The 14,191-nt window shown below is 35.6% G+C and overlaps 1 protein-coding gene across 4 annotated transcripts in view; it reads right to left on the reverse strand.

Moving 5' to 3' along the window:
* The window catches only part of RASGEF1A (RasGEF domain family member 1A), a 171,513-nt gene that overhangs the window by 120,933 nt on the left and 36,389 nt on the right, over positions 1-14,191 (reverse strand). Inside the window, exon 2 of one of the 4 annotated variants that reach the window (XM_063338871.1) lies at positions 3,072-3,260. The exons of the other annotated variants lie outside the window; for them this stretch is intronic. The gene's annotated coding sequence lies outside the window, so the exon portion shown is untranslated. The remainder of the gene's footprint in view (positions 1-3,071; positions 3,261-14,191) is intronic. 4 annotated transcript variants of the gene reach the window in all.

The following is a 14,191-nucleotide window of genomic DNA, read 5'->3' on the forward strand; positions in this document are numbered from 1 at the left end:
AACCATTTCTCTCTCTATGTTACATAGCAAAACAAATTTGTACAGAACATATATATTCCTTTCAAAAAAACACCCAACCACACCAAAACAAAAAAAAAGAAAATCCACTTTTTGTTTGTTTGTTTAAGTTCTTTCTACATCCACACAAAGGCAAAACTAGGAATGGCAAGTGACTAACATTAAAGAAAAATTTTTTAATTAATACCTGAAAGGCAGTTGTGTAACACTTTTTTTTGTATTATAATTTTCTATGATATAACTAAGTGAAGAATCTCATGAAACCCCTAAGCAAGGACTAAATACATCATAACTTCAAGCATAAACTCCATGAGACTATCTTTCAGGTGTTTAAAGATAGCAATTAGGCCGTAGGTCTTTTAGATTGCTTGATGAACATACCTTTGAAACATTAAAGGTTTTAATTTGTATTATAGGTTGAAATGCTTGCATACAATTGAATATGTTACAGATTATTATACGGGGGTTTTGGTGTTTTGAGACAGGAGAATAATTGTGGTTGATAACTCTTTAAGTTAGGGCTGAGACTTAGCCTGCCAGACTATGTTAGTTCATTTTCAGTGGCTAAGTTTTAGCCTAATGAAAATTGCAAGGAAAGGGTCTTGGGTACCACAACAGCAGAATATTTTTTCACATAATGTGCTGTGATAAGCTTTGAAATCTTTCACTATTTATGTATATGAATACTAATTGTTAACAATATCAACATTTATGATGGTAAACTTGTTACTCACTTTTACCATCTGCATTTCTTACTGTTTTCTTCTTCTATTTTTTCCCCCCTAACATTGCTGCAATAAGGAAAACTTGACTTGGAATTAACAGAAAAGAACTTATGCCACCTTTCTCTCTGAGCCATGGAGGGAAGGATAGGCATGATGTCAATATGAGTGCTAGTAATCACTTGTGAGTCTTTGCATCATACGAAATGAGAGTTTTCCTTGTCTTCAATTCGGAGCTGTTTTCGGTACTAACTCGGAATGGGCTAACACCAAGATTTGTAATCAGCTTGTATCCTTTCTTATTGTTTCTATCAGGGTATATTTTCTTAACCATAAAAGCAATAAATTAGTCATTTGTAAAAGCAAAGCTATTCTGGTAATCATGCTGAATTGTTCCGTAACCCCTGTCAAGAGAAGGAAAAAACATGACTGAATAGTACTGCAGCATTGTAAAAATTAGGTCTTCATCAAGATTAATAGGATGCTTATAGCAAATTGGTGCCTTCCAGATGGGCCAGACCAAACAGCATTAAGATGTTTTATACCTGTTCTATCTTGACAACACAATCCTGATAGCACTGTGGTTTTAAAATTTAATGAATGAGAATGTTACTATCTGTTCAAGTGTATAGTCTGAAATAGTGAAAGCTTTCTTACCACCTGCACTTCATAAACCAATACTTTAATGAATCAGATACGTATGTCTGTTTATATGACATAACAGGACTCAGACCATATTTTGATATGATAAAAGATATCTTAGGTGGAGACTATATAAAGTCTAAATATGTAAGATGGGGACTGAAGTATAGGAAGAAGGGATAAATTGTTCTTTGTCACAATAGAAGAGTGTTGGAAAAGATACTGTAGTCTTTGTCTTTGGAGTGCCCTGTCGGTTCTTCTTGAAACATAAAAGGTAGCTTTTAATTTCCTTAATTAGGCTAATAAGAACAGAGCAAGAATACAAAAATAGTAAATTACATTAGCAGAACTCATGAAACTAGTACAATAAGCGTATGTGCAAACTATATACATCTCTGCTGCCTTATTCAGTATCTGCTTTTGTCTGCAAATTTTTCAAAGCTAAGATGCTCACAGGCAGAAACTGCTGGTCCTTAAAGGTGCAGGATGTAAAATCCCTGTTAGGGCTGAAGAGCATTCCTGGGATCAGGAACAGTAATCCGATCATGTAATAGGATTGATATAAATATAATCCTATTACTAAACCATGTGCTTGCATGTCAGAATGAGCAGTGAATAAAAGCTAGAAGATGTTTGGGTTATGTTGCTTTTTCAAAACAGATAATGTGCACCATTGTAACATACACTGATTTAAAAGGCGGGTTTTGGTGGAGGCAGCAACTTCATGCCATAAATTAATTTCGCTATAAATTCTGAGCTGTCAGTTTTTGGGGGGTTTTTCCCCTCTCTTTTCTCCTCCAGCAATATTAAAAAGGAAGGCTGAAATGATTTATTTTTTAATAAACCTCATTGCTTATGATAACAATAAATGATACCATATGAAGTAAACCCCCATAGAGCATCAGAATCATCTATCTATGAAGAATATCCCATTGTACGTAGCTGATAAGAATAAAGCTAAATGGCTTATGTCATGTAATTGGCACAGTTATAGTAAATTAATCCCTTAAGAACCAGCAAGCATTTGTTGAAAGCCAAGTATATATGGTGATTGAACTGGATTGCTGAGTCTCTTGAATTGTAGTCATGAAGAGGTTAGCAAATTAATCACCTTTGTCGTTTTCTGACACATTAATCTTGCAAAGAAGACACTGTGAACGTTTTATGCAAGTATCATGTCAAAGAATTGCTGGCAGTATCTTTTTTTGGCCCACTTCTTGTCATCGGTCTTGAGGTAGGAGACACCCAAAAAGGAACTGCACTCCACACTTTTTCTAGTTTTGAACTAAGATAAAAGTATTGCAGTAGGCCAGTAAATTTCCTTTAGAAGCTTAATTTCTTAAAACATGCCGGGTATCACATTCTTCCGTGTGCCTGATTTTGTTTCAGAGGCAGTGCTAAATGTCTTTTTCGGATACAATATAACATAGGAAGTTTTCTTTTGTCTGTCTATGTGGTATAACTATCGATTATGTTAATCTGATTTTGGTGAACAACCTTCTAAACTATGCTCTCGTAGGTAAGCATGCGTGCAAACATATTTATATGTGCAAATGCAAATATATATATTGATATATATTTATATATATCTATATATATATCAATATATATATTTTTATATATATATATATAAAAAAGTACATGTATTTCAATATATAGTTAATTAAGTAGGAAGTGAGACTGAATTACCTACTCAGCCCTTGACATGGTGTTTCCAGTTCAGGGTCTACAAAGCCTTGTGGGGAATCTTTGTGCTATTGCCACCCATCAGATACCTCATTGCTGTCTTCAGGTGGCAATGTGTATTCCAAGTGGGAAAACATTTGAATTACCATCCTATCAGCATATCGGTATCTGGTAAAGGAGGAGCAAAAAGAACTGTAAAAAAAAAAAAAATCGAGGTGTGTGCCACTTGAACGTTTAGAGGTGTATCAGTCTGTACTCTGTTGACTAGAAAAGTTTTTTCCAGCTTTGGTCTAAGAAGTGAGATACTCTGCAAATACCTGAAGACTGGTAGAAGTTGAGGATGTGCATTCGTTATGTTGCTATCTAGAGTTATCTTGATTTCAATATTTTTCTTCTCTACTCAGAAGATTTAATACAGTAGAAAGGGACAATGCCTTATTAAAAAATTCAACAGTCTAAGCAGAGAAAGGGTTTATATTCTCTCTAAAGGTAGCATTGGGAAAAGAGGCAGAGAAAAGCTTGGAATTTAGTCCATGTCTTTTGAATTCCAAACAAATCCTTATGATCAAAAGACTCTTGAATCTCTAGAATATTTCATTTAGTACATACACAGTTTATACTTTCATCCTGAAGCAGCCTATTTTTCATCATTACAATCTGCACATAGAGAAATTAATTTTGTGGATGGACTATTGGAGGAAATTGTTGTCTGGTATTAGTGTAATTTATGTTAAAAGCTAATATTATGTGAATGTGCAGTATTTAACAAATCTCACACCTTTTCTAAACCTAGTTGAGGAACTTGCTGTGGTTTGTCCTCATCATTCTTGAGTTATCTCCTGATGTAAATATATGATTTATCAGTGGTGACAGATGCTGCCTTGGCTTTGCAGTCCCTATTATGTTAATGGATCATAGTTTGCTGGAAAACAGCTTTTCTCAAATGGCCTGTCCTTGTTCAACAGCACTGTTCAACAGCACAGAATTATTGTTTCACTAGCTTTAGTTTCTTCTTATAATTAACTTCTGAATGTGCTGTAGGAACATAAGGAGCAAGCAAACTCATTTTACAGTTAACCCGTAAATGAAACCATTTCGAAACCAAAACTGACAGTTAATACCAAGCAGTAGCGCAATTTGCTGCCACTAAAGAGAGTCATGAAATGAATTACCCATGGACATGAAACATTGATGAATAACTAACACTACCTCACTTCATCCTTTTTGTATATACTGTGCACAAAGAAGGGAATGGAACAGGTTTCAAAGTTTACTGACAAAGTTTACCTTCTTATCCCCTATAACTATTTTCTTGTGTTTTCTGATTAGTCACATAGGTTACTTATCAGTTCCTGATTACTAGTTTTATGTAGTTTACCAATTTTTGCATGATGTGATCTACTTTAAGAACTGTTCTAATTCATCTTTCATAAATGACGGTGTTGAACATCTCCATGCTCCTAATCCAAGTCTTTGTAGACATGCTAGTGGTTGTTTGTGTTATATGGTCTATCACAAAGAAACTAATCAAAACGTTCATTTTTTTTAAGTAGGAATCAGTGGTACTGGAAGAAAATGTTCCTGTTAAGTTCCTTTTATAATCAAAAAGCATAGATAACTATAACGTAGTACTGAACCATATCCTTTCATTATATTTACTTGTGTTGCAAAATGTTCAGCCTTTAATGCTTTAAGAAAAAGTATTTATGCAGATCTACAAAAATTCTCATTTTTTTTAACTCATGTTTCTTTAGAGCATCTGTCCTTGTGATTGTGGCTACATAATAATTGTTTCCTAGCAAGAAAGAAAAAATGTTATTTTAACTCTTATTGAAAAAAAATTCTTTAGGGTAAGGCTATTTTGTAACCATAGAGTAATATTTTTTAGTCAAATGTTGATGATGTACCTCATGTATCTGAAATCAAAACCATATGTTTTGCAGCATACCATCATTTTTAATAGATAAATGTTGGTCACAGAAATACAGGAAATTATCGTAATTTTAATAACTGAGAAATAGTATTTAGCTTATGCACAGAGCTCTTGGAATCCATGCAGTTATACATGTTCCTTTCTATTAAAAGGCACAAAGAAGGATGGCTTGTTCCAGGTGACCCATCAATGCAGTGGCAGAACTAAGAGTTGAGCCCTATGCTCTGGAGCCCCAGTGCGTTAGTGCTTCCCTGATGTGGGAAGCAGAAATTTGTCAGAAAAACAAATTTGGAAGATATTACATTTTTACAATTTTTATCACTTTATTTTCTAGAACTATGAGCTTTATGATGCTCCCATGAAGGTCATTGTGTGGGGGCAACTGGGGAAACCTTGGGATCAGGGAGAACGATGGATGACAGGGCTTCTCACAGTAAACAGTTGCAAATTCTTTTTAGAGTGGTTTTTGGAGAAATGCAAAAGAGAAACCATGCAAAGACAAATCTTGCCTTAAAGAAAAAAAATAAACCAACAAACCAAACAAAACAACAACAAAACCCACACAACAAAAAAACCCCAAACAAACAAACCAACCCACAAGGCAGCAGGACTTGGGTTTTGCAAAGAAATCTTTGCTCTATCAACAAGACAAGAAAAACACTCTAAACCTTAGGAAGGACTTTAATAACAATAAAAGTGTTTCTGACTTAGGATGACTCTTCTAAAAGGAAAAATGATCCCACAAGCATATGGTATTGTTTGCAATCACACACACAATTTCTGGATAATACCAGTTTTCTTTTTCTAGATGCTATGCTACGCACAAATTGGCAGCTATTTTTAATGAGGTTCAAGCAAGCATGGGGTTAAGACTAGAAATAAAAGTAGTGAGAAGGTTCTTGGTTTCATAGATTAGGAGGAAACAGATCTCGGTTTGATCAATTATAGTGTTAATTTCTCTGCATTAACAAGACTCAGCTTCTTACTACTGGAGAGGAACATGGTGTAAAACTGATAACCAATGAAGGCAGTGCTGGATTACGGTTACCATTATAGATTGGTGGCTTTATGTGAGGGCTGGGTTTGAGGTTTTCTTTCTTTTGGTTTAGTATTTCAAAGCAGGGAATTATTGGATTAGTGTTTCCTATTTTATTGATGTCAGGATGTTCTTTCTGTTCCAACAAGCTTTTACCTTTTAAGAAACCAGAGGTCTGAAAGCTCTATTCCTTGGACAAATTATGCTGAGGTTTTCCTCTTCTGCCGCTGATAGCAGTTGTTTAAAAAATAAATAGAGATAAATAAAAAGCCCTTTGACCAAATCAATACTTAGATAAGAGATATTTATGAACCTCTTAATGTAGTTTACACAGGACCAGTTTTGTCTTCCCTGAGAAACTAATCCTATGGTTAGAGGAAGAAGGCCTGCAAGCATATGGTGCTATGCCAAATGTGTTAGAGATGCAGGATGTAACTTCATGCTTCCAAAACATGTTGGTATAATTACAGCTCAGCTCTACAGAGAGTTATATTGTAATTAAAATTTAAAAAAATGAGGCTTACCAAAGTCCTAAGATTGATGATCTTGTTTGAAAAAAGATAAAACAGCAATGCTAGTGCAGTCTGTGCTCTAATCTAAGTCCTACCAACAACAGTAGAAGGAATAGGAAAAGGCTTTGCAGAAAAAGGGAAATGTTACCTCACTATTTAGAAACAGATGATTGGGTTGATTTGTTGCAATTTTATTAGACTGTCATATTGATGATTTTTTTACCTATAACGATCTGGAGGAAAAGTTAAGCCATACTAATGGGAGCAGAAATATCATCTGATAGCTAGCACAGTCGCATTCACTGGGAATTGTTTCTCGAACCATCTAATCAGGAGCTAATTTCCACAAAACAAGTAGCGATATCCTAGGAATGTGAACAGAGAGGAGCAAGGTCCTTCTTATCACTTCCTGCAGACTGTACTGAAGATAGACGTATCTAAGGATCTTGGGCATAGGGTCAGATTTGACTGTAGCCTTCAGTTCTTAAAAAAATAAGAATAAAACAAATAAGTGCAGATTACTGATGAAAACTTATAGATGAACACAATGTGTTGATTAATCTTAGTTATGTCCTTTTCTTTCTGTCTGTAGTGTTTGTACCGATTGCAGTGCTGTTTCTCTGTTAATGTGATGTACAGGGAAAAGCTGGTCTCAGCAAAGCTGAGGCTTGACCCTTTGAGTTGCTGAATGTTCAAAACTCCCATTGACTGTACCGAAAACGTTTCTGTTTAATCAACCTCAATCACGTGGGGGTCTCAATAGCTGCTTTCAGTGACTGACATTTTATGTAATCTGTGTTCATGATTGGTTTCAACCAGCAGATTGCCTAATTTACTCAGCGTCTCTTTTCACTGACAACTATGTAGGAAACCCCCAAATCACTTCTCATAAAATGCTCTTTGAATGTGAATTATAAATCATGGGATTGTGAAACACAGAGAAACAGCTGGTCAAAGACAAACGATTTAGGAACATTATTGAAATGTCTCACTGATTTTATTTATATATTTATTTAATCTTCTCAGTATTCATCTGTGCACACTGGAAGTTTAGAATTTGTTTTAGACTTATTTTTTAAATTAATTTGCTCTTAACTTTTTTTTCTTCTATCTTTTTATAAATGTACACTGGCTGGCTTCAGTCTTAGAACGGACTCCCCCTGCATCAAATTGCTGAAGCAGTTTCTCCACTAAATGAATAGAAACTGGTAAACCTAGACTTCCTCACAGTATCTTCACAATATCACAAAATAGCTGCCTTCACAGTATCTCCAGATTTTGTTCTGTTTGTGTTATCATTATAATAGTGGACTCATCTGGATGAGAAGCTTGGTGGGTTTTTGCTTGTTATTTCAGCTACGTTCTGCACTCTGTGCTGGCAGATGGAAACAAGTTGTTAGTACTGAAGTTGCATGTATGCAATCAAAAAACTACCAATTCTCCTCTATCTGCTGGATTATTTTTTTTTTCCCCATTTAAGAGGTTAACACCCAGAGATTAATTTCTTAATACTATCTGGCACGTCAATGTGACTAGGTTGTAGGGGTGGAGTCATTTAGAAAAGTACTTGGTGAAAGTCATTTTTCAAACCTGAGATTGATCTCTACAGGGTGAGATGTTTTCCAACTTAGATTGTAACATAATTAATTTGGTAACAATCTGGGGTTTTTTTGTTACCACCTCAGCTAAAATAAAAAATAAATAAAATAAAAAAAAGAAAAGATAAATCTACACAATTAATGCATAGATAACCTACACAATACTAGAAATCAAATCAATTGTAACTGTCTCCCCCCACTCCGCCCCCAGCTCCAAATCCCGCTTATCTATTATTCAGCCTAAAAACCTTCCTACCAAATCTCAGGATCGTACCCCCAGTTCAGACGTGGTGTGATGGTTCTTTGCAGCTTTCCACTCGCTTTCTCTCTTTTTGTCGTTCTGTCACAGATTCATGAGCATTTAAAAAATAATAGCTAGTGAAATTCCCCAAAAACTTTTAATAGAAGTCATAGATACTTGACAACTAAAAAAAGAAGGTTTTTCCTTGTGCTGCTAGTTAAATCAGTATTTGCTGAATACACACGAAATATAAGTAGTATGTTTGCTACTTTTTTTTTATGGTCTCAACAAAACATGCTTTAAATTCTCTGTTTTATTTCACTCTTTCTCTACTGAGTATTTCCAATGGGATTGCATGCCCACTTACAGAATTATGTTATACATGTAAATCACAGCCTGATTTATTTGTAGGAAAGGTACGAGAAAAATCTGATATAACAGGTGACATTGTTGTACCAAGGAAAAGATGATTTCCTGTCTTCATGGAGGAGCTTGCACCTGATAAGAGTGTTATGTGCTGGTAGCTCGAGCGTTACAACATATGTGATACTGATGATGAGAAAAAAATACACCTGTGTGGAAGACAGCTTAATTTGATGACATAGTTAGGCATTCTCCATTTTTTTGAGAAAATAGATGAAGAAAATGTTTTTTAATATATAAATTTATTTTAAAGTATTCTTCTATCTTTCAGTGATGCTTTTTGCATACCTAAAGGGTTACAGATTAAATTAAATAGAGGTTAAATTAAATAAAAAAATTACAGATTTAATCTGGTACCTTTTATTTGGGAAATCTAATTATGATTTATAAAACCATTAAGATATTAACTAAATATCAGCACACACCTCTGAAGAGGTACGACTGAACCCTCCAACAGCTGGCATGATGAGGTTTTGATATACCCAAATCATAATCAATTGTAGTTCTGGAATAAAATCTGTAGTAAATCTGGATTTTCTACAGATTTTGATATGCAAAACTCCATTTCAACTAATGGCTGGTAGTCCTTTGGAGGAAAGTACATATCGCTGTGTTTACCTTCTGTCAAAACACACTTCTTACTGGCTAGATAGCTGTAACAGCACAATAATACTTTATGAGACTGAAGCGTGTAGCATATTCTGTCTTTAATTCATTGCAGTTCATGCATATCACTGATACTCAATGCCATGTTTCTATAGGAATGTGAAATCATGTATTAAGTGATGAAGTATTGGCCAATACTTGAGCAGACTTTAGTCTGAGTTTGTGTTTAGAATTTAGGGCCACGTAATTAGGAGTCAAAACCTGTGCCTTCCAATAAAGTCCGTGTCTTGAGGTGGTTTCTGGTGAGGTCTGTTCAGACACCTTTTAACAATAAGCAGAAAATTTTCTTTCCAGTTGACATGTTTTAATATATAGTGTGCTGTTAACATAGGATGCTGTTACCCAGCCATCATTATTCTTGAGCCCACTATGTGCCAAGTGGCCTTTGATTGGAGGATTCAGAAAAATAGGAATGATTTGGGGAAGTTTTCCAGTGATCAGACTGGCATGAGATAACAAGAGTGGCAGACTGCAGAAGAATGAATCTATAACTTTAGTTTTTCCATCTAAACTGTTTTCCTCTATTCAATGACTCAAAATATACGAGTTGGAACTGAACAGACAAAAGATGCCATCAGGTTACTTAGTCTTTTGTCTGAAAATGGGAATAATTCTCAGAATTGTGATGGGATCTTTTGCCAAAATAGTACAAAATTTTCAGAAAATGACAATGCCTTGGCTTAAAACTTTACCATTTTCATTAAAGTTTGTGTTTAATTTATGTCCACGATCCTATTTCTTGTCAGAATTATAAACGTTTACACCACTGCCCCCACCCTGCTTCTCTAATTGCTGATAGGGAGGAGTAGTAACACCCAATTTGGATGTCAAAGATGCAGATTCAAGTCCCCATTCTGTCCAATTTGAAGCAAAGACTAAAGTTGGGAGGCCTGTCTCTGATAAAGACAATATAGTTAACCTTAATATTATTATATTAATCTCTCATCTTTCTGATTTAAATTTTCATGATTTTTTTCCCATTGGTGCCCTGGTTTCAGTAAAGCTTGTTAAGATTTTTCAACGCAACTTTTTTCCCTTACAGAAAATGCTGATTTGATTTTTCAATGACAAAAGCAGCTTAAAGCAAATTTTCAAATTACTGTTCCCAATATTTTTAACCTGCTGAAACACTTAACATCAAACTTGTTTTTCAGTTTAAAACACATGAATTTTTTTTCTGAATAGAATAATATGAAGTATTTAGCATCTCTTATAGTAAATTCCTTCTGTGGGATAGTCTTAGATGGCTCTTCGTAACCACTGTGATTCTGCACTGCAACTGATTGGACCTTTATGTAATATTATCTGGTATATGCATTTTTTTAACTTTAGTACAATAATTCTACTGATACTAAAAAGAGAGCTTTTAAGAGATACATAGGAAAATTAATGTTTTGGGACAGGAATAGTCACTAGCTTCTACCTAGGCTACAGAAGTTTTTACTTTTTGTAGAACAATTGTAACCTAATCACTGGATTAGACAACTCATACCAACGTGCTGAATAGCCACTCTTCTGTCATTAGAGGAGTTGCCTGCACTGTGCTGGGATGGCTTTACACTGCTCACCCAACTTTGTTTTGCTCATCTGGATCTCACCACAGCCATCACTCTCAAGGCAGTTTAAGACACATATTTGGAAGATTGCTAAGGTGCCGATAAGTCTTACAGTTAGTGCTGCTAAAATTCCCCCACTATTAAAAAAAAAGTTATTTCCTTTTTTCATATTTTGTTTGTAACATTTAAAAAGGCAAACCCAGTTATGAAGTGTGAGATGTTGTTCCTCACCCAGTCTTGTGAAGAAGTGGCATTACATTAGCTTTACCATAAACTCAGTGTCTGCAGGTTCCTGTAGGAACTATCTGTGCTGTACTACTGCGTAAGGAGATACTTTTAGTGTTCAGAATCTGATGGGAAATACGAAACAGTGGCAATACTAACATTTTCTCACAAGATTTTCTGCCAAGTTCTGCAGACTTGTAAAACTTGGAGAAACATCAGATTTTTTTAATTTTATTTTTTTTTTAATACTTATTCCAAACAACCCTCAGCTCATGATCTGTTTAAGGTACTCCCGTCACCAGTCTGAACACTTGGTGGTTAGGACACACACAGAGTCATCTAGTTTTTCTAACCAGAAATCCCACCAAGTAGATAGCAAACTTTCTCATCTAAGCTGAAAGTTCACCTTTTATGTGATCTATATCAATCCTGTAGCGTAAACAAAAAAATTTAGTGCACAAAATCTATTTCTACCAGTTGTTGTCGGAGGGCAGATAGGTCAGTGGGGAGTGGCTTGTGTAGAACAGCCTGCAGGATTGATCTGTGAAGAATAGCTGACAGTGTAAATTAGGTATATTTGGTTATTTATGCAAGTACCATTCTTGTAATGCTACCGTGTGAGAGTGCAGAGAAACAGGAATGATGTCTGGGGTAGCAGTGTTTTAACCTGTTACAGTAGGATGTGCTACAGCTTGCGTGTTATAGCCCTGGCTTTTTGGAAGCATGTTCTGAAGATGATGAAGCTGGTGCCTAGGTGCGCTATACAGTTCCTTTGGGTGTCATCCCTGAACTATGAGGAGCTGGGCAAGAACTGTCTGGCTGTGCAATGTTTTTGAGCCATTTTATGATTGATTATTTGGATCTCTTATGTTGTTGCACTGATTTCAAGTTATGCTCCTACCCGTGTGCTTGGACCCCTGGCAAGAGCATCTTCCTGTAAGCTTTTTCTCCCTGTCCTGCAGCATTTAATGCACTGAATCTGTCACATGACGAATAAGCTGTTTAAGAATGAAAAGAAAACAAACTCTCCAAGTGCATAACCTTAAAGAAATTTTAATTAATGTCAGCAGGGAAATCTCTGTGGGGAAAAAAATAGAACTGTAAAGGGTTTGTTCTGGTTTCACAAAGTCTCTCTCCCTCTCCCCTCCCCAGCTGGTTTCCTCCACAGATAAAAACCACAGGCTCCAAATGTAGAGAGATAAATATTGGCAGATCTCAGGTTTGCTTTTCATCCTATGCCTGATGGGAAAATGCCAGTCAGTTTTCAAGCTTTTCCAAGTGAGCCTTTAGGGGCTTATTCACCAGACTTTGAATTTCTGGTAAACTGTTCCCCTGCAGCTTTGGTCATGAGACATAAAATTCATTTGTATCCCATTTTCAGTTTTTGATTTTCTGCCTAAATTTATTATGAATAGATTCTTGGAGGGTTTTTTTGGTTCGGGGTTGTTTTTGTTTATTCTTTTTTAACTCTCCTGAGCTTTACTCGCATTGTTGTAGGCGGTCTTTTTAAGGCATACCCTCTAACATAGTTCTAGTTACTGTCAAATCTTGTCTTTTTGCTTCCATAATGTTTCCATAAAAGTATCCATGAAGATTTCTAAGATATTTGCTAATGAGAGGTGATTTTTGCTGTATTTTATGGACCATGAAAAATTATTCCAATAAATAATGAAGGATTCATCGGGAGGACTGTATAGGTTAGAAAAAAGCTGGCCCTGTCTGGCCTGTGCTTTCTGCTGGGAACAGTTCTGCAGTGGATTATCCTTCAAGGGAACTGGTATCATTGTTTGTAAAGTAGTGAGAATTTTTGTAAGCAGACAGGTGTTACAGGAAATATATTTCTGAGCTTAGTGACTAAGTGGTAAGTTTGTTACTCCTCACAGAAGGTGTTTTATGCATTATTACAACAAGGCTGTGCTGCTATCTAGAATGAACTATTTTGCAGGAACTTGAGTATCTTCACTTCTGAAAGTCTCAACATTATATGCTGTAGGGATAAGGCGCGTTACAGATAACCTTGCAACACTGTACAAGAAGAGAGTGGAGACAGTGGCCTCATAGCAGTGAATTCCGTACATCATGGTTTCACAGTTTTGCAGTAGGGTTAATACCAGCAGGTGTTGATGTGGTGCTAATGAGGTCAGAAATTATATGAATAGGTGCTATATAATCTCCTAAAACAGATAATACATTATCACATTTTTTAAGACATTATGTTTTCCCTTATACCTGTGCTTTTTCCCTTTGATAAGAGGGAGATTCAAATTGCTTGAGACTATTGTAATCTTATTGCCCCACTAATTTGGTTTGAAAACATGTTTCACTTTTGTATCTTCTACACATCTCCTAAAGATACCATCATAAAATGGATGTCTATACCTTAGTGGGGCTGAAAGATTACTTTTTTCATTGGATGGTAACGCCATCTCAGAAGAAAAGATGTACTCTCTTTAATAATCGAATGGGAACAATCATGGATTAACTGAATTTAATCTGATAAAGACAACTCAATACCTAATTAGTCTCCTGTCTTTGTTGCATGTTTTGAAGCTTGAGGTTCATCATTAATGAAAGTAATTAAGTGAACAAGTATTTTATCACCAACAGCATTCTAAGAGAAGGGGACAGGTTGGCAGTGAAGGGATAGAACAAAGGCATGGGTAGATCAATAACATGCAGGTCTGCCTTTCCTAATGACAACTATTGTGCTTTAAATTATAATTGCTTTGATGGCACCCAGGGAATCTAAGTTGAAGTGTGCAGAGGTGAATTGAGATGCAGGATTTACGCAATAGTCTTGTAAAGGTGACCGCTGTACTTTGAATTGCCACCTTTTTTTTGTTGCTTAGAGAACTTATTAATCAGTGATGTAACTTCCTAGAGCTTGTCCAAAGGACAAATGGAATAGGCTCTGCTTAGCAACTCATAATATA

This window comes from Chroicocephalus ridibundus, chromosome 6 (assembly GCF_963924245.1).
Source record: "Chroicocephalus ridibundus chromosome 6, bChrRid1.1, whole genome shotgun sequence".
NCBI classification, from domain to species: domain Eukaryota; kingdom Metazoa; phylum Chordata; class Aves; order Charadriiformes; family Laridae; genus Chroicocephalus; species Chroicocephalus ridibundus.